Source organism: Platalea leucorodia (genome assembly GCF_965183815.1).
Source record: "Platalea leucorodia genome assembly, chromosome: Z".
NCBI lineage: Eukaryota > Metazoa > Chordata > Aves > Pelecaniformes > Threskiornithidae > Platalea > Platalea leucorodia.
In genome coordinates this window covers 67,119,358-67,141,096 of record NC_138858.1, presented here as the reverse complement: position 1 = coordinate 67,141,096, position 21,739 = coordinate 67,119,358, and positions in this window count along the sequence as shown.

Sequence of the window (21,739 nt, the reverse complement as noted above, 5' to 3'; positions counted from 1 at the left end):
GACTGAGAAGCTGTATAAGACTTTACATATTCCCTATCTTTTACTAGCATCTTAAGACTTTTTTTTTCTGTATGGGCTGATGTAGGTGCCTGCTTATGTCTAACCCTTTTATAGTGCTTTGTCCTCATACAAATAATCATGAAAGCATATCAAATAATAACAGCAGGGGAATTACTATGCTGCCAAAAGGTTCCCATCAAGTAGCTAGAGTGCAGTCATCATTATAATCATTTTGAGATGTTGAATGTAGTTAAACCAGCTAGCTCAGCTCCTCTGAAATCTCTGAAGCTTTTCTTCTAAGAGTAAAGGAGCTTCCAATGACAAATAAGGATCAGTAAAGTGTACTAGAAATAAATTCCATTTGTGTTGCTGCATGCACGTACACATATATGTATGTGTACATGTGTGTATATGTTCAGCTCCACAACCATGAAATAGATATTTTTAAAGGTTTAAATATTTTAATGCTTTCTTTTTTACTTCAAGGTTTTGGCTATTCTTCAAGGTGAAAATATGGAACATAACAAGAAAGGGATGTCTCCTTTAGCCTTTCTCCTTAATTTTCACTGCTCCTCCAAATGCAGTTCTACGTAGAAATGCTTAATTTAGTAGAGGATGTTAAGCATTCCAGGTGATATCTGTAATTAACTGAATTAGTGTAGCAAATTGTCTTCCTGTTTTATGCCTTGTTGCAACCATTCGTAAAATGGAATTATATGATTCTACCTCACAGACATGCAGTGAGACTGAAAATATAATTTTGACTCCCTTTAAAGAAGTGAAATTACCTAATTATGCCAAGTGTTATGTGAGTGCTGGTGTTAAATTAGTGTATTTTGTCTGTGGCTTCTGATTCCTAATGTTATTTGCAGAGACAGCTGCACTTGTCAATCTCTTCCTGAAGACTCATTTCATTTTCTTAATTTCTGCTTCGAGAAAACTTCATTTATGACTCTCATTTTCCAGTAAACTTTCTTTTTCTTTTTTCCTATCCTCTGTCTCTGCTTGTTTGCCCCTGTTAGCTACCTTTTTTTTTTTTTTTTTTTTTTTAAGCTCTGCTTCCAGACTACCCAGATTCCTTTCTCCAAAACTCTGCTCACACTTCAGGAAATATTTTGCATCTAAGGCTATTACAGTTCTCCAGATCTTCCTTTGACCTTCTAACAACAGCGTTGCAGGCTTACCTCTGGCTGGTTTCCTCAAGTCCTCTACACTTCTTATTCCACACAGATGGGAAGTATGTGTTAGGGAAAGGGAAGGGTCATACAATATGTCAGCTACACTTTAAAAATACCTGAGGTAGATAGCATTTATGCTAAGGCACTGTGAAAATGCACAGTTCAGATACAGTAAGTCTCAAACAGTGTTATCTGTGCTAAATGGTTTAGTATTTGCATATTAGTCAGCCTGCAGATATAGGGACAGTTCTCTCTATGTTTTTAACACATATTTCTGACATGGCCTCCAAGTTCTTTGTGGTCTGTTTAGTGCTTAAAACACATAAAGGGTAGAAATATATTGTAAAGAAATGAGCCTGTAATGTCTACACTTTACCATAATACATGTGGCATATCTGTTCCCACCTGTTAGAAGGTGTTTTCGTGATCCATATATTTCACAGAATATACCACAGAATGCATACTGTGAAATATTATGATAAGGCATTAAGCTGCCATTGTAGAAATAGATGAATGGAGAGAAGTGTAAAATGAACAGCGTAAGTATACAGTGTCTCATCCTTAATTTTTATTTTATCAACAGTACTGACAGTTTATAAAATGTATTGTAGTTACAAATATGTATTATAATTCTACTACTCTAGTGGAACTGAGCTTCTTCAGAAAACATAAATCATTTATTTGTTGGAGTCACAAAGGTATGTAACTTGGCTGTTCCCAGGGTGATGGCCATAGCTCTAAAATCACAATGAAAACAAAAATAGCAAAGGTGTTAGGCGGTAAATAATTTTGTTCTAAAGGAATGTTCCACATTGCTTTACTACTGTGTTTATAGCATGTTATCATGCACATCTAAAAGAGGAGAATGAGAAAAACAAGAACAAGCCCTTTGATTTTGCAGCTTGCAAATCCTTACTCAGCTGAGTGACACTCATCCTTGTGGTTCACTGAGTGACCAAGAAACCTGACTTGCAACAGCGTTTCCAAGATCACAATCTTATGTTGTCATGAGAGGCACTCATTATTTTGATTTTCTTTTTGTTCATTGGGCACAGGGAGGGTTTACACCAGTCATCTTCAAGCATCTAACATTATACACCCAAGTTAGGACCCTAATTGCCCTTAAATTGTACCTTATTTAGGAAAGAGAACAGGTGGAGGCACATTCAGACTGTGATTCAGAACGGCACAGTGCTGATTAGCCGTTTGGAGGTGACCAATCCTCTGTAGTCACATTACAGGTAGCCCAGAGTGAGTGAGGTTCCTGGCTTTAGTGTCTCAGACAGGTGCTTAATGTTGGGTTATGTGAATTGTCTCTTTGTGTCTGCTCCTGTCTTCCCTGAAAGCATTAGGAATCCTTCTGTTCATTTGAACAGAAGTAAAAAGAGCTTGCTCGCTCGCTCTCCTCTATCCAGCCCACAAGCAGAATTTAAGATATACCTTGAATTTCATGACCTATTTTTTTCTGCAATTCAAATTAGCCTTTTTTTAAACTTCAGCACTTTCAGCTCTTGCTACAGAAATGACAGTTTCTTTTCTGAAAACTCATTAGTAATGTTTTGAAACACTCTGTTTACAAAAGCTTTCCTCTCATCCATTAAAACAAAAGAATGACTTATCAGATATCAGAATACTTGTAAGGTGAGCTTTACAGATCCCATTAAATGTTAAAAGCTGTTTGCAAGAACAGTATGCCTGTCTTCAAGCGTTCACCTCACAGTGTGCTTTCCCCAGATCTTCAGATTTGTGAGATACACCAACAAAATATAGAAAAAGGATTATCTTAATTTGAAATAGGTCAGTCTGAAGGTGAAATCCTAAGACTGGTTATTTTAACTCTCAGGTGTTCCCAACAAATTCCAGGAAGGTTGAGAATATAATGAAGGAAAAAATGGACTGAAGTACAGAAAAGATTAAGTGAGCGAACTGTACAGTCATGACCCCTGTATATAATAAAAACCTTTTCTTTTCAGCAAAATTAAGACTGCTGCTAGATGTACATGTACAGATTGACTACAGATATATACAGCAGTGTAATTTTTGTCCACTCTGACTTTTCTATTGCTTGATTAAAAGACTAGACATTTCCCCTTGAGATTCACTCCTCTGCCTAATGTGCTGTAATTGCAACAGAGTGCTTGGTACAGCAGCAACGAGCACTATTCTGTAATAAATTTAGGTCACTGCAGAGTTCATCATGTAGTCCATGGCAACAGAAGATAAAGCGCTGGTGAGTTCATCTCTAGCTTTTAGCTGCAGTGTCACTGATTCTCCTGTCTAATGATATTAATAGAACTAAATGTAGGTAAATTGTCCAAGTACCAAGGTCTCTTCCTTCCTACTGTGTATGTAATATTTCAGCAAAAGAAAACATAACGTAGCAGCATTATAACAGAAATGTGAACCAGAAGAATTTTTAGACAAGAAAAAGACAATCACATTTTACCTTGGAGCATTCCTTTCTTATTACCATGTAATCCCTCAGATCAATATTTTTGAAATCTTTTTGTTTTTACAAACCCCTACATTTATTTCTTATTTCTCTAAAGAAAAGCAGATGGAAATTGTGCAAGGCTTTCAGAAGTGTTGATTGCAATTGCTAAGTATTTAGAATGAGTTCGGGGAGCACTTTGCTACAAGCGTTTTTTTCTGTCTGCTTATTTATTTGACCTTGTTCTTGAGAATGTTTTATTCATTGAGCTTGTTTGCAAAGTGGCCATTCAGAGTGAATCCTAGCTGCAGGTCATATGTAAGTTTTTTCACTTCAAAATTTTTTAAGTTTTATTGCTTCACCATCTGATATACTCAAACACTATTAAATGCTTGTTTCTGTTCTCATGCTGTATTAGGAATATCAGTAGGATTGAAATACTCTGCCCTGGCTTGCATAAAACTGTGAACAACTAACTTTTTCTTCATTTAGTTACGTGTTTTAATCTTTTACTGTTGCTGCTGCTGATGCTTGTTGATCACATCTCCCATGAAAGGACTGAGAGAAAAGTTCAAAGTGTTGAAGAATAAACATAAAGCAGTTGAATCTGAAAAAAAAGCTGGGGCGGGGTATGGTTTGAGTTTAACTTTAACATATGTCATACTTAGAACTGGGAACAATGAACTATAGTGGATTGCAAAAGTTGGATGCACTTTTTTTTTAGCTTTGAAGATCTCAGCCTTAAGAATCTCAAATATTTTTGAAGAATTTAATAATAGTTGTATGCAGTGCCATATAAATCTCTTGTAGTTGTGAATGTCAAGAACAATGGCAAAAAGGGCATCTTACAAGAATATTGAAAGCAGAAAGATAAGAGTAAATTGTCTACCGAAATAAGGGCATTGGGTTGCATCTGTCTTGGCTCTTTGATTCGTGGCAAAACCAAAGTATTGAGTCTGCATGATTAGGATGGATGTTTTGAAGGGAATCTAGGGAAGCTAAAAGTTTCTCACCTATAACCTATAAGTTCTTGAGCATTCATTATGTCACCTGGAATTTTCTTGTAAAACTTTTCCCATGTAAGTTCCTAAGATGGAGCTCTTTTCCATAAATTGATTTCTGTTTGAGTATCTTACTTGACATCTAAAAGATGAAGTCCAAGCTGTTACTTGTGTGGCATTATATGACCGATAGTCCACTTGACTAAGATTTTCTCTGCAGGTTTCTCTAATCATTCTTCAGTTTTCAGTTTTTTTTCTTTGTAGCAGAGAACTTCTAAGACATATGGACCCTAATATTCATCACATATAAACTATCTTTAGTGAAGTCACTGAAGCTGCAAGAATTTGTATCAACTAATGAGCTGATGCACATTTTGCACAGTTCTTGCTTATGGAAAGGATTAAGGTTTTTAAGACACTAGAAAAGCCTGTTGGATAGTCTATGAAGTTGTTTTTATTTTGGTACGTGTATGGAAAAATATACTTTTGAAAGAGAAATTACAGTTCTGCTTATACATTATTGAAATGATTTATATGATGCAGGAGAGACAAAGGGAAATTCCAAAGACCTTTCAAACCTCTACATTTTCAGACCCTTTCACCAAATACAGCTCTGACCTGAATCTGCAGCTATATGATTCAAGTAACTCTTATTTAAAACAATACTGAACTGATTATGGCTCCTGAGTTTGATTCCAGTTCTGTGGTGTGTCAATAACTTGAGTGAAGTTGGTGAAAGGTACTAAGATCTTGCTGAGATAGTCTCAGATCACAGGCTTTCCATGTCATGTCACTTTTGTTTTCCACTTTTAAGAGTACAGAGTAACTGCTTTGATATGGCTTTTCCATCCTTACCGTATATGCTTCCCTTATCTTTCTACAACATTTATGATAAGATCTTTCTTTCAGGAGTGATTTCCCTTGCACTCCAGCTGTGCTTACAGTTCTGATTCCCTTTTTCCAGATGTCTCTGCTGTCAATTTACTCCTGTTTTCACTGACTCAGTTTTTTCCCCAAGTAAGGATATTGTTACAGACCTCAAGATTTGTCTTTAGATAATCCTGTCCCCAGCAGTCATGATCATTTCATTCTTGTTTTTCTTCTGAGATTAAAAACAAAACAGAACTTTCTTGTTTCAGCTCTAGTTTTATTGCTAAATGTCCATGATTTTCTTGAGTGCCTTCAATCTGCTGGAATTTGTTTCTCAGATAAGGCAAGAAGATCCAATGTCAGATGACAAGGCCCTGCTGATCATCTGCAGGTTTCTAACTCAGTGTCAGACTGAATTATTAAGATACTTGCAAGGCAATCATCCATAGAGTCTATAATTCAACATCTTAAAATAGACATAGTTTCAGGGTAGCCGTTCAGTACAGATTTTTAGGGATACAAATATTTAGGGATACAAATTTTTAGGGAAAATTTCTTTCTGATGCAAGGCAGTTGACAATTCATAAACTGGAGACAGACTTACATACAGTGAAGTTTTCTTAAGGTCCTACTACTAGAATATAGAAGATTAATGATAAACTTTGGAATTTAATATCCCAGTGCCTTATCCACTATCATGACAGAATGAAAAGAGATTACCGTCAGACAAACAGTACTGAAAGAAGATTAAGTTTGTGACATTATCCTAACTGAAAAAAGTAATTGATTTTTGATAGATGTTTTATTGCTGATGGAAGTTATGATTTTATGAACTAAGGAAGGAAAATTTCACTTAAGACAGGTGGCCTTGTAGAAAATTATCTGGGTATTTCATCTGGCATTTTAGAAGTTTTACATAGTTAAACCTGTTTTACTGGTTTAAATTTAAAAGGGATTCAAGCCTTTTAGAACAACAAACAAAAGCTGACTTACTGTATTCTTCTGTGTCACAGTGGAAAGTTTCTGAAGTTTTTTTGGTCTTAGATATCTGAGATATTTCTGGAAGCCTGAGAGGAAATTACTACCTGGAGACAGCCTGTTGTTTTTCTGTTTAGAAACGCTGAAGATGGCCAGAATCCAGCTTTCCAAACTAGCTCCCTAAAGGATGACAAGGTTACACAATAGTTCTCACCAAACTGTGGGAAATGGGGAAAAAAATTAAACACTTGATGACCAAGTGTTTCTTATGAACCTGCAGAGATTTCAAGATTTTGATACATGCTGGAATTAACTGGAATAACTGAGTTGAAAGGTAATAAAGTTTTATTAAACATACATTCTTTTTAATTTCTTTTTCCCAACATAGTGTGACCATTGTTAAAGTAAAAATGTTCATCAATATTTGCTGGACAGAAACGCCTGATACTAAGCATTTATTTTATACTTGCTGTAAGATTAACTTTGATTTTCAGAGCATACTAAATCTGAATAGATAGTAAATCTTATTAACATACTGTCATACAATACATTGTTATTTTTAAACATAAATTGCACAAATAACTGAAATACAAAGGAAAATTTGTTTTCTGTTAGCGTGTTCTGAACATATCCGTTTCATTCTCTCACTTGGGCATATCACACCCTAAATATAAATACCGGGAGCTGTCCTGTAGCAAATACTCTGATGATCAGTGGGAACTGGTAGAAAGTTCATGGCTTAACCTGCTTTTAGAATAATATTGAGCTGGGGAAATAGGCGTACTTATAAGCTGTTAAGAAAGTCTGTCCCTTCTAGCATTTCTCACAGGGTTTTCACCAACATATGCTTTTGTTTCCCTCAGTATTTCATCACTGCTTTCTCTTTTGACCAGTTTACCCTTCTGAGCGATCTGATGCTTAGGATTAAAACCTGAGGATTAGTCCCAAATTTAGAAGACAGAGAACAAGTGAATCTGAAGTTATACTTGTTAGGCAAAAAATACAGGGACTGTTAGCAACAGAAGTGGATGTCTGTCTCGCATCCTTTGTAGGAATAGAAAATGGTTTATTTGTTGGCTATATGCTGTAAACTGGTAGACTTGATCTCTGAGATCAGTCAGTAAAAGCTTCTACTTATCTACAAATCCTGGTTCAAAACCCATTGCCAAATAATTGCCCATAATTTTTGTGACAAATGTAGACAAATCATGATTGACGCGTTTCTCCATACCTCTGTCTCTCTCTCCTGCCCTGCATAATTACCAACCAGGCTAAACATTCCCTGAAGGCAGGGAAGAGAATCTACTATCAATATTTTGATGATCCATTAATGCAGGTCCTATCTGATTGAGATTTCTGCTTGTTCACTTGGAATGTAACACTTTGTGACCTTGAAATATGAGCATTAAAGACAGGATACCTTATCTTGCTTCATGTCACTGTCACCAAATAAAGCTTCTATTACGGGTGCTTTGAAATGAGTTGGCGGTGAAAAGAGAACCTCTACTGTTAAACCTACCTTAACACAAAGTCTGTGTTATTTATTTACGATGTTACATGAATCATCTGCACTTTCTGTGATAAGCCCAGGGCTGTATGTCTTTCATTTCAGCTGACATTTTGCTGCCATTTGCCAGGCTAAGTAACTACTGTGCAATCACTCCAAGCTGATGCATGGTCATTGTTTTTCACAAAATGGATATTTAACCCATCAGAAAGACATTTTTGAAGAATATAATTCGACAAAGTAAATTTTTGCTGATACATGAGAAATCAACTAGGTCTGTACCAAATACACTTTTTGAGATAGCTAAAAGGATTTCTGCAGAGAATTTGACAAACTATTTTACTCCTGTGCACAAAGTAAAAAAATTATTAGTTTTGAGTAAAAAGGATTTCTCACGGTACTGAAAGGCTTTTATTTGGAATTACATATTCTTAACCTCACCTGATAAGATGTTTGAAAGCTGTGTTTTTGTAAAGACAAAGAGCTGTCAGTTACATACTTTTGAATGTGTTAAAAAGGATCTAATAAAATGACATTTTTTTCTAGCTTGTGTTTGGGATTTTTTCCAGAGATTTGATGCTGAATCACAAGGCTGATTCTTGATAAACCTGCTGCATTTCATGATTCTTTAGCTTGCTTGATCATGCCCTAAAATGATAGAATCACTGGGTATGTTGTGCATAGAGTAATTGAGCATTTTTGTCTCTCTAACTGCAAGAGGCAGAAAATTGAGCACAATTCAAGGATAAGTTTTGCCTGCAGTTGTTTAGCTGCTGAGAAAATTTGCTGACAGGTTTGCTTGGATGCTTATACTCCTATTTGAGCCAAATAATAATAATAATAATAATAATAATAATAATAATAATAATAATAATAATAATAATAATAATAATAATGCAAGCCATACAAAAATGGACTGGAATTGTCCACAACTGACAAGCTACTGCTAGTTAGAGATTTAGAGACTGCTGGTTAATAATTTATGAGCTTCTTATGCAGTACACTATGTGACTTTCATTTTCTTGTTCATGGAGCATATCAAATGCAAGGTGTTACTTGTAGGTCTGGGCAGATTTTTCCCATTTTTTTACTCTTCCAATTATTTGTTAAATACCTGATGTGTTATGCAGAATTGAGAGGGGGAAACACAAATAATTCTAGCCTGAGAAAATGCCATCATGGCATTCATCATCACTTTGTGACATTTGCTGTCCTTTTATTAAACTGCCTGGCATTTCATGAAACCATGCCCAGACTAATTGTACTTTCATAAACTGTTGTTTTCCCCTATTAAATTATTTGATAGTGTTTTCCATGCAGGAATGTCAACATGTTTAATAAACTCTAATGACTAAAGCTTTGAAACCCATCCTGATTGTAGAGTAAAAAGTCTTTTACATGTCTCCAACTTAGTCAGAGGCACAGTTTTTAACGGCAAGACTATGGGTATCCTATCAAGTTGAAACTGATGTTGAATGGCATTAATGACATTGAATGGAGTCAGGATTGCTTCAGTCTGGTGGGCTAGTATCAAAACCCCCCCAAACAGCTTGCCTTTTGCTACAAAGATTTTTCCCCTTTCTCCTCCAGTTTGTAGTCTTCAGTAAATGTAAATTTACAAAGGTGGATCAGGTAGTGCCTTTGCCTGATGTCACATTTATTTTCACTTTCCTGCAGGAGGTTTTCCATTATTCAGCTCCAGTGTTACAGTTTGCTGAAGCTCACATTCCCTTGCAGAAAGCCAGCATCAGTAGGTTTTTACAGCAGCATTACTCAGGGGAGTGCTTGGGGTAAGGTCCCCTTAGAACAGGAGAGGCAGAGAACAGCAGCCCCATGGTGAACCTGCAACACACACAAAACCTGCAAGTTGATCTCGTGCCTCCTTCCCTGCCTTCTTTCAGGAGATGTGATCCAGAGGACCAGCACGCTGTGGGCAAAGCAGCCCCAAGCACAGCAGTGACTCACGCAGTGTGCAAGCTGAAGGAGGGCTGTGTGCATCTCAGCTCTCTGGCCACAATGCCGCATGTCCGCTTCCCAGCACCTCTTCCTGCAGATTTTTCTGGTCCTTCAGGACTCCCTAGAGGCCTGTTTTTTGACTTGATTTATTAAAATCACTTTCCTAGGGCACTTCTATGAAAAGATGCACATTGGGCCTTTCCTGTTAGGATGAGTTTTACAGCATATCTTCTGACCCTAGAATTTAGATGAAAATCTCAAGATATTAATTCCTTGGGAACAGATTATGGATGTAAACACCAATCTGTGGTGGAAATGCTAGTCATTTGTTAGTCATATAAAAAAGAAACATGAGGCAAACAATCTTATGTGCTTGCTATCTTGTCAAAAATAATTGGCTCATTAATCTTAGTTATATTAATTTAGTTGTATTATGAAGGTCAAATGCAAGAAGGTCCTTTTGGGTTCTCATCAAGTTAAACATAGCTCTCTATATATTTAACAGAGTTTCTTTCTCTCTAAAAATAAAATTTCAATAACACCTTTAGCAATTAATTAGGGAGAATAACCAGGGATATAGTGAGAGATACAGAGTAAACAAAGAGACCACACAGCTGCAGAAGAAATAAACACTACCAACACGCTCCTCATGTACATCCCTAACATTAGTTACCTGTGAAAATAAAGCTTGTTTATGAGAATAATATTACCAGATCAGCTTATAAATACAGATCTACCTATGATATCTATATGGATATAACTGAGAAAAGGAAATCAAGGAGAATCGCAGATGCATTTTGGAATAAATAAATTTTGACTGGTTTGTTGGTATTCGGCCAGTTATCTCCACACGGACCCCCCCATACACACACACACATTCCCACATGGTCTATTGGATTTGCTGGACAAGACACAATACATGATTTTCTTGTGCTCCTAACTCCTTTTCTGTGATGTCGTTTCCAAAATTGTGGTTTGGGGATTTCTGTAATTTGTAAAAATATGGAAAAACTGACCTAAGTAAGCAATTCTAGTATTTGTTCTCCCTTGCCTTGCAGATAGTGATTATCTCAGACTGCTGGTTAACCACTGAGTGAGAGTGCACTTGAGGAAATACAGAACATTAACATGCACCTCCAAAGCCATTAACTCTCTGTCAACATCATACAATGTGTAGACATTGTTCTGACTTAACAAAACAGCTCACAAAATAGCAAGGTAAGGAACTTGTAAGAAGTTTCGACACAGTAAAGGGAAGTGGGTGATATAACAGCTGCTCAGAGGAAAAAGAGTAGGCAGCCAGCACTTAAGTTTATAGGTGTAATTATTTCAATCCCCATTTGTAAAAAATTAATTTTAGGTAGCTGGTTACAGTTTTAGTTGCTTACAGACTCTACAGTTTAGTCCAAGTCCATGCTGCAGCATTTTTGGTGGTATGGTTTTACATTTTCTTCTTGTGCTCTTACTAACCACATGATTTTAGATACTCCGAATATTTTAGTAACGCATTTCACTGTGTTGAGTTGCCACTGTACAGGAAGTGTCTTGGAGCTGTAAAAGCTCAACTACCAAACCATTTGAACACCAAGAGGCTCACTGTGAGCATATTGGTCTTACAGAAACTATCCCTCAAAGGTGACTGACACTTGAAAAACATTTCCAAAGTGCCTCTGGTGGTTTTGTGAACTATATGTGACCAAAGGAGAGGTATACCTGCACTGCACAGTGTGCTGTTTTGTAAAGATACCTTAAATACTCTAAAACTGGTGTCCTCTTGTGGCCAATAAATTGAAAGAACATGCCCAGAATAGTCTGTACAGACTCTCTTGTAATACTTTTTAGAAAAGTATTTCACCTTGCCAGTTTTTACATTATTGCTTATTGTACAACTTAATCTTAATTATTTTTTCATTAGTTTTCTCTGACAGGTTTTTGAACCATTGTTACTTAATTGTTTTGGCATATCTAGTTCCCCAGATGCTGCAAGCTGTCACCTTTGTCACTTCATATCTATTTCATACTTTTCCAGATCATGACAAACAATCAAACCTATCCAGCTAAGCATGTGTGTGGAGAGCTCTCAAGAAGAGCCTACCAGAATTAAAGTACAACGTGACTCAAGCTCATGGATAGAAGATGAAATTTGTAGAGCCACTTTATCCAGTCAGTGGGTGCTGTCCTCTTTATCTTTTTCTTCTTAAGTGCAACAAAACTCTACTCACACACTTGTCCTTGGTACAAATTGTAAATCTATAGGACTTGTCTAACTAATGTAAGGGATTTTTCGCTTACCTACAGCAGCAGAGGCCTGGGAGAGTTCAAAAGTGGCTTTAAAGCTGTGTTTACTTCCTCTTAACATGTGGGTGGCAATTTCTGAAACACAAATATTCTTTCATGTTGTCATCTGTTACCTGCGGGTAATTATATGTCTGCTCTTTTTTAATCTCAAATATAACATATTATTTCATTTTGTATGTATATAGGATGAAATGCAGGTTATGCTTGCCCCCAGTTATTTTGAAATTGGGTAAGTATCATGTCACGATATTTCTGTGCAGTGTTATGAATTTTTTTAAACAGAATATTACTACTGAAAAGAGGTTGAGCATGCTCATGGATGTCTGGAAAGTCCAGGGAGTCTAAAGGGCATCTGTTTCCTCACCACAACCAGAGGGTCTATGGCAGGATAAAAAAGAAAAGAAGAGACTTTTCCATTTCCTCCCACTGTGGCTTTCTTTCCGGTTTTCTTAACACCAGGTAAGACTCTTGTAACCTAGCCTATCCTTTTTCTGGAAGTGAGTCTTGAATGCAGTTTGGGAAGTGAGTTCACAACAATGCAGTGTCTGCCTCATCGCACTCTAAATTAACTCTTCTACTCCTGCGGGTGCCAGGGGAGCATGTGTTCTGAATAAGCATGACAACACAAAATTAATTCCATTTCTATAGCTTTACTCAGTTTTTACAATTTAATATTCTGAAATGACAGATGTACTGTCACCTGGATCATGTGCTCTCTTTAAGCAAGATGCTGGTGCAAAGTGTCCTTTTGGGAGTGATAATAAGACTTGTAGCCTTTACATCATCTGTTTCTTAACTTAGAGTTGTGGTTTTGCCGTGTAGTCAGTATAATTCTTTTTTATATGGAATTTAGAGGGGCTGTGTGAATTTTGTAGTCAATGATCCTTATTAAGCTAGTAGATTAACTTGGAGTAGAATAAGAGTATAAAATAGTTACAGGAGTAAAAATTTACGGAAAGAAACATTTGATGTTGCCCGGCCTCAATTTTTCCACACCTAGCAAAACTATCTTCAGCTTTCAAGTGTTTAGTTTAGAATTCTTTCTGCACATTTTGCCATTCTAGTTAGTTAGGCGGTTTTTCATAATTGCTAATATTGCAGCAGTTTCTAATCAGTCATAGACTACTGAAAACCAGACATTTTTGAAACTTATGTCTAGTATAGATAACTATAGAGATATAGTTACATAGATAACTCCTACACAGATACAGGGACTTAGGTACATTGAAAAATTTCTATCCTGGCTCTTTGAGGTTTTCTTCTCTTACACTTCTTCATATGCAGATACAGCTTGTGCACCCTTCCATTGTGTGTGCACTGGCTGAGACCAGTATAAAATCAGGCTAGGAAAAAATGTAATATATTACAAGTAGGCTTCATTCCCTACATAATTTATAGCAGAGGTTTTGCATGGAAAGGAAAATTAGCATGGTGCCTTTCTGTTAGATCTGTTAAAGGACAATAGTAAAATATATTTCTGACACTGTAATTTCACAGCTTGTATTTGCTGAAAAATGCTGTTTCGTTAACACATGTTGCCTCAGTCTCTGAGACTATCAAAGTGTTGATCACCTGTCCACTGCCACTTTTACTTTAATTCTTTATTTGTCATTCACTGTGATCTAAAAGCCAGTTGTCCATCTTTTTGTTTGTGGAGAACTGAACAAATATTTTTTTCCTCACTCTTCATAAATGGCTTGCAGTGTGATGCACAATTTACTAGCTTGTTTTGTGGCTGTTCATGTATTGCTATTCAGTGATCCAAGGGACAGGGCACTACAAGGGTAACTTCGCTTGTATTCCTATTAATCATCCTGGGATACAAATAGTAGCTGGTAGCATTTCTTAAAATTAAGTTGAACCACTCTGGTTCAGTTAGAAACTTTTGAAACTTTTATCAAATGTGGTGATAACATCAGTGTCCTCAACAAATTCTGTTTGTTCTAAGTTTCCTTTTTGCTTCAGTAGGGGTGATATTTCTTCTTTCCTGTCACAGCAAAAAGGTGCACTTTTGCGAGGTAAAGTGGTAATACATCTATTCACTGTTATGACTAGCAACACCTTTATGTAGGTTCAGAGACATGGCTGGAAATGTGAGTGAGAGGCATCTTGTTTTATTTACAGCGTCATGTAGACAGCAGGCATCCAGCCAACTTCTTTTTTTCTGTTCATATTTATTACTGCATACTATAGTGCTGCAGCTGATTTCCAAACCTTGTGGCATTTTGTGTAACACAGGTTCTAGATACAGCAAGTGAGTCATTAATATTATGAGAGGACATTTCTTTGATGACTTTTATTATTTAAAGATTCTCTGGAAAGCACTAAATGTTAAGATGATAGAATTCCTTGACTCCTTCCCTTTCATCTTACCTATATCCAAACCTCCTCTAACAAAAATATTGCAGTAAGTTGCATAAGGCACTGCCTTGTCTTTGCTATCTTCCCAAATCTTTCTCTTTTCCACTGCAAACAGCAATTTTCAGCATGCTGCCCACACCCACATTGATTTGCCCTTTGTTAAAAGACCTTTTGTTCACCTCTTGTGATGATGCTAAAACAAAAAGGAAGGAGACATGCACAATATATGGCCGTTGGTGCCAAGACTCATTGTCCTGTGTTGTTGATACAACCATTACCCTTTCCCTTACTGTGCCAAGTGTTGTTAAGCTGCCAGCCTACAGAATTAATAATTTTTCTTGCTCTCCATGATTTCTGCTCCCAACATTTATACACTTTCTCCTCAAGAAGCAATAAGAAAAAAAAGCAGAATTTAATACATTTTTAAATTAATTTTTCTACCCATTGTTAAATGATTCATATCAATGCTTATGGCTGTTTTTAAATGCTTTGCTCTTGCTCTCCTCTTAGTCACTGAAGAGTATTCCATCCAATCCTTTTAAGTGTGACTTATTCACTAAGAGCATTTCCCATAGCCTAAAAACGTCCATCGCTCAGCTATTTCCACATCTTATCTGTGCTGTTCTGCTTTTCTTGTGATTTTTAATCACTGTCCTTAAGTAAAGGACAGTATTTACATTCGTGTGGTAACTGAAGTACAGATTTAAAAGCTGAAACAGACATTCTGTTAGGGTATATGCACGAGCAGGTGCAACCTTAATGAGAAATCAGTGTGCTGAGCCCACTTGGTATTCGACATATGATGGGAGTGAGACCCCTTGTTCAGCTTGCCTGTGCCAGGCATCCCTTTGAACACCTGTGGGGGAATGGCAGGACTGGCTCTATGGCCCCCCCAAACTTGCCTTGCTCATGAAGAAAGACACTAGTCTTTTTCTACTGCTCTCTTGCCATGGTGTTAGCGTGATCAGGTCCTAGCAAAATGTAAATAATAGCAGCTAGTGTCTTTGTAGGGATGAGTGAAGAACGAATGGAGAGGCTAAAGCTTTTTTAGCTCCATACTTTCCTATAAATCTATGCCAGGCTACACACAGACAACAGAAAAAGCTATAACTTCTGTTAAGGAAAAAGATACATAACTCATAGGATCCTCTCACTAAAAGACATGGGCCTTTTCCCTATTTGCCAGTGAACACCACCTTTTCCATGAAGTATGTACAGCTGGAATGGGATCTTTCAGACATGGCAAAGGATTATCCTAAATCTGCTCCCATCAAAGGTGGTCGTAAAACTTCTACTTCTGACAGTGCCAAGAATTTAGGCCAATTCTAAGAACAGTGGAAATCTTATCTTTGGCCTAGTTAGGTGTTTGGTCTTGTTCATGTCCTAGGAGCAATAACATCTGTTTGCTGTTCTACTCAAAATAAATTCTAAAAGAAACAATATTCTTGTCATCTTTTCTTATTATTATTTTTACTATTAACTGTCGATTAATGGCGCATTTTGATATGGTACGCTTTTTCTAATTTTCCCTCACTTCAGGTAACTGCCCTTATAAAATAGTACATCATTGCCCAATCTTCTCTCTTTTTACTTTTTAGATAATATCAAACACTCTGTGTTGTGCATTTCTAGGAACAAAGCTCACCCTTTCTTCACATACTGTATTGTTTTCAATGAATCAGTTATTTACAGTGCAACGCAAGACAGGAATGTTTTTTCTGACTATTTGCAATGCTGTTCTCCTAGTGTCTTAATAAAGATGAACAATATTTAACTGCCAGGCATCAGAGATCTCTTTATTTTAATTAGCAAGGGTGCTTTTCCTATCATTTTCCTTGGAAAAAAATATATCCTGGAAGATTCCTTATACTGCTCCCCTAGCTGTTGATTTGGAGTGAATTAAAGAAAACATATTGTGAAAGGTGAATAGCTAGGGAAAAAAATAAGGTCTAACATTAAAAAGTATAAATGGTTCAGCCTTTTACTCTATCAAACCTTAAGGCAATGTCTTTTCAATGTCATGCTTTAGTAAAAGTCTTTTTAGCCCACGCATGTCTTTCTAAACAAGACAGACAAAAGCTTTTATTTTAAAAGCAAACAGCTAAGTGATTTGCTGTACACTTGCCATGAATAGTAACGAGTAGATTTGTGGTGTGTTCCTCTTTTTAATTAGCACATTGCTATAACCTGACTGCTGTTGTTGCTGTATGGATGAGTACTGTCTTATTACAATGCGTCTAGAGGATACCACTTGAAGCAGTTCATGAAACAAGTTAGAAAAAAAATACCATAGAGTATTCTTGGGATTGGTTTAAAATACTTCAATGTTTTACTCATTTTTTAATGGAAAGAATTGGCTGTTAAAGCTCTGAGTAAATCCAATTGTAGGTATTGTGTTGTATAAAAATAACTTTAAAATAGATTTTTGTAAACACAGTTGGGAAAGGGTGATTTTCCAGAGCTGGAATATGCTTGTGTATATGTTGTTTTACTAACAAAAGCATTGTTAGACTGAGTTCTTTTGTTACAAACCATTTCTGTATGCCTTAAATATAATGAAATTTTAGGGTTTCATAATTGAATAAGATGGAAAAGATAATTTTTTTAAATCAAATGTTTTTAAATTTATGTGATGTACTATTTTAAATGCTTTTCAAAATTCTCACAGCTGTTCCAGACAGAGCAGAATTTTAAAGCAGTAACATTAAAGTAGAGAAACATTACAGCTAGAGTTGAATGAAAGGGAAAATGGAGACTGACCAGAAATCTTGTCAGAAGTTTCAGGCAATGAAGGAATAGAAAAAAGAAAGAGTTGGCAAAAGGGAACCTATATTTCATGATTGCAGCTACACTTTTAATGGAGACTTCTGGTGATTCATTAAAATATTCTCTCCAAGATAATATATACCATACTTATTACACAAACAAATCATAAAAAGATATCAAAGAATAAAATAGAATGGCTAAATCAATTGTAAATTTCTTCTGTTGCTGTAGATTTCAGAAATATTCCATTTGGAGCTTTTTACCCAAATTTATTCATGAAGTCTTCACACTCAAGGGAAGTTCAAGATTTTCTCCTAGTGTTTTTCCACATGGGCATAGAGGAGATCTGTCACCTCTGAGATTATTTGTCCCAGGAATCCTGTCTGCCATGTCCTGTGGAAGGCAAGTATAGGTGTATGTCCATATAGGGTTCACTGAAACCAGGAAAAGGGACATGCAAATGGTCATTGTAAGTTTTACATTTCCGCAAGGTTGGTAGTGGATCTTCACTAGAAAAATGCATAAAGCATCTCTGTTACTGCACAAGGACTGTGACCTCCTGAGTTATGATTGACATCAAAGTATCTGAGAGAGAAACCAGGCTTTTAAAAGAAATTCCTATGAAAATATCAGGACTGTTCAAATACCTACAACATGCTGGATACTGTCCAGAGTGAACAGAAATGAGGCTGTCTTATGACCTACACTCTCTAAATCACGGTTAAATGTTAATGCAAATACTTTTGTCAATAAATAATACAGAAAGATATTAAAGAAATTTACAGTACTTTGCTCTGGAATTCCTGTTTTTTGAAGTGACTTATTGGTCTTCAATAAGTTCCACAGCAGAAGATTCAGGGAGTATTTGCTGTATTATTCACAGTTGGGATTTTTTTTTTCTTTTTTTTTTTTTTTTAATATAAGGGACATCATTGGGAATTCACATTTGGGAATTCACAAAAAGCATCAGATGACTAGGATGAGCAGTTAGGCAAACACAAAACTCCTAACAATAAATAGGAATTTTTCCAAAATGATATGAAGTCCAAAACGCCATAGTGTTTTCTTGAGACATACATACGTGCAGTCATTCGTACAGTGTAGAAATTGAAAGAGTGGACACACCCTCTCAGTTCTATGCAGTATAAGTGAGTGCAAAAATATGATAGTTATTACATATATATATTTATAAATGTATATGCTTAAATATTTACACATAGCTGTATGTACACAGACATATGGATTTCTCTTAAAGGTGGCTAGTAATTCTGCATGCTGTTTTTTGAAGGGACTGGATTTTCAGATGGTACTATTTTGGTCACTTGCAGTGCAACATTCAGGTTGCCAAATCACACATTGCTTTTGGATACCTTGTTCAAACATACAGAAAGAAACAAAGGATGTTATTGTGTTAGCTAAGAACTAATTGTTACTCATTGATAGTGAAGACCTGACTGAATTTACAAACTGTAAGTAATGAAATGATTCTAAATCTTTTTCTATTCTAACATATTATTTATCTATGGCATGTACGTTACAGAGAAATTACCCACCTTATGGCATTAAAACCACGTCATGGGATTTTATATCCGATTGCCTGGAAAATCAAGAGTTCAAATATGGTGCCTGAGAAAGGACTGAGAAAGAGGAAATTATTAAATTATGCACTTATATTATGAATTAACATCTGTAAAATAAATTTGAAATTACTTAAAAACCTGTGTGATCTTTTCTGTAAAAATTATATAGATGTACATATTTAGATAGAATACATGTAAAATAAATGTAATAATTACGAAGTCTGTTTTCTATTGGCTGTCTAAGGTTACCAGATGTGAATCAAATACTGTCTCTAATAAGATAAGATGCATGTTTCTAATCCTTCATGAGTGAAAAGTGTTGATATTTAAGCTGCCATCACATCAAACTGCCTTTGACCTAGGACAAATTTTATCCAAAAGTGTTCCTGGAGGTGGATAAAAGGCTACAGAAATTTCCACATTTGGAAAAAGAGATGAAAAAAATTGGCTTTGCTAGCTGGTTTTCAAAAAATGGAAACTTTCTGATGCTTCTTGGAGGTTTCAGATACATGCTGGAGAAGGACAATGAGCAGAGAGCAGACTGTGCAGTCAAGCTGAAAAGTAAGTAAATATTTCACATGCATATTGCCTTGCCATATATCATGTATCCATATAATTTGTCTGCCCAACTAAAATGTACAGCACCCATACTGAAGTCTGACTTCTCCACCACAAAGTACATCTGACTGTGTAAACACAGAAAATGTAATGTGCCTGAAATTCTTCCAGAACTTGCTTTTCATAGCACTTCGCTTACAGCTGTAATTGATAGTGCACCGCAGTGATGTGACACCTTTCCTGAAAGGTCTTTTGTGGAATACATCTGCTGTACAGTGGGAAAACAAAATATGAGTCTTGACTGAATCTTGCGTTAGAAAGGACTCAAACTGGGATACTATTCAACACAATTTGCATAGTATGCAGATGAAAACCTAATGACAAAAGAGTGTATTGGCAAACTCTGCCTTGCTATCTGGCAAAGATGTGTATAGCAGCATGGGGTACCTAGACATGATCTCTTCTAATGTTATTTCGCAATTAAAAAAAATAAAGTCAGAGAAATGCAGTGAGAACCACATATGTAAATGAGATTCACTTGTGACAGACCACGTAATCACACACAATCCAAGTAATCCAGTTCACTTTGGGACACAGGCATCATGATTGTATGTTATTAATTCTGAATGGTGGAAGAGGGAAAGTAGCCAAATGCTTACTGAATCCTCATTTCTAGTTTGAGCGGCTGCTTCTTCATCCTTGCTTGCCAGTTCTGAGTGTATTTCAAGGAACATTACTGAGAACAAAATCGAACGCCATCAATATTAATGATCTGAACTAGGAAGATAGCTTTTAGTGTGCAAATTAATTACCCTAATCACAGGGTTTTTTGTATCCATTTTAATGAAATAACTATTTATTTCACTGAGTCCTGAGCTTTTCTTTTGCAAATAAGGCACATTTACATGATAAATACATGAAATTTAAATGGATGACTAAATTAAATTGAGGGGGAAAAAAGACCTTTTTAAATACAATTTTCATAGGAAAAACAGCTAGATTAATGGGTTGGTTAGCTGACTGGCATCTGTGATTAAATCTTTTTAATGTATGTCAAATAGAATTTAATGGACCTCAAGAAATGTCTACATAGTCAGTAATATTCAGGGTTTAGTGAAGACGCATTTTATCTCCTATTATTGAAGTGTAGACAGCTGAAGTCATATTGCTTGTCGTTGCCCAGTACAGTATAGAGACATTGTGGTTGGAAATAATAGTAATATAAATTTTCATTTCTCTTTTCTTCTGTTGTGTGACCTTTCCTCTGAAAATAATTTTTTCTACCTACAGGAATTTCAAACAAGAAACTCTACTCTAAAATGGTGGTTTCTGATTGTTTGCATAGTCTTTTGATTTAATCACCACATGCACATTAGTTTCATACTGTTGTTTTCTAATAATGACAAGAAAGGGGAAAATGCTTAGTTCAGAGAGACTTTAAATGTATCTTTTAGATTCTATGTGTTTTGAAAACTTTATTTATTGTGGCAAAGCTTTGAAGGGCTCCATATTCAACAGAAGCAAGATTTGAAACACATTCCAGCTCATTTTTTGATAACAGTCCTGCAGAACAGAGCATCTTTCTCTGCTTGCTTTTTTCCCAGTCGAGCCACCAGAGACATCTCCAGCTTCCTTTGATTTGAAATGATCAATGGCAGCTGCGGCAGGCAGGCAGGGTGCCCCAGGCACAATGCAAACAAGTCTCTCTCAGCTCACTAGGATTTACATTTCAATTGCTGCCACATTTTTAAAGATAATTATAACCTTTTTATATTAATATTTTTCTGTGGCCTCTCTGATATTTTAACAACATAAATATTAATTTAGCACATCAAGGAGAACAAGCTTTCTTCACTGCAATTGCTCAAACAAAAAATCTCCCAAAACCACAGGGCATCAAACATGGCATCACAATCTCTGAGCATTAGCCATACTTCGAAGGGGGGCTTCTGCTGGATTTGATTTTGCATGGCCCTGCACTGTTTTAAAGATTACCAGAGAATAACCTTTCCTTTTGACTTGAGACCAAACTCTCCTGCTATAAAAGCAGAATGTGTTCGCTGTCTGAGCTGACATCTGTGACTTATGCGCCTCCAAACAGTGTCTTTACCATGGTGAAAAAAATCAACTAGATATAGCTGCCTTGATAAAACTGATTTTCTTGGAAAGAAAAAAGCGAGAAATTGCGGCTGGCAGTATTGAGAATTTCTAAAGAGTTTTTCATTTCATTAATTCAGTCTTTTTTTATTCTTGTT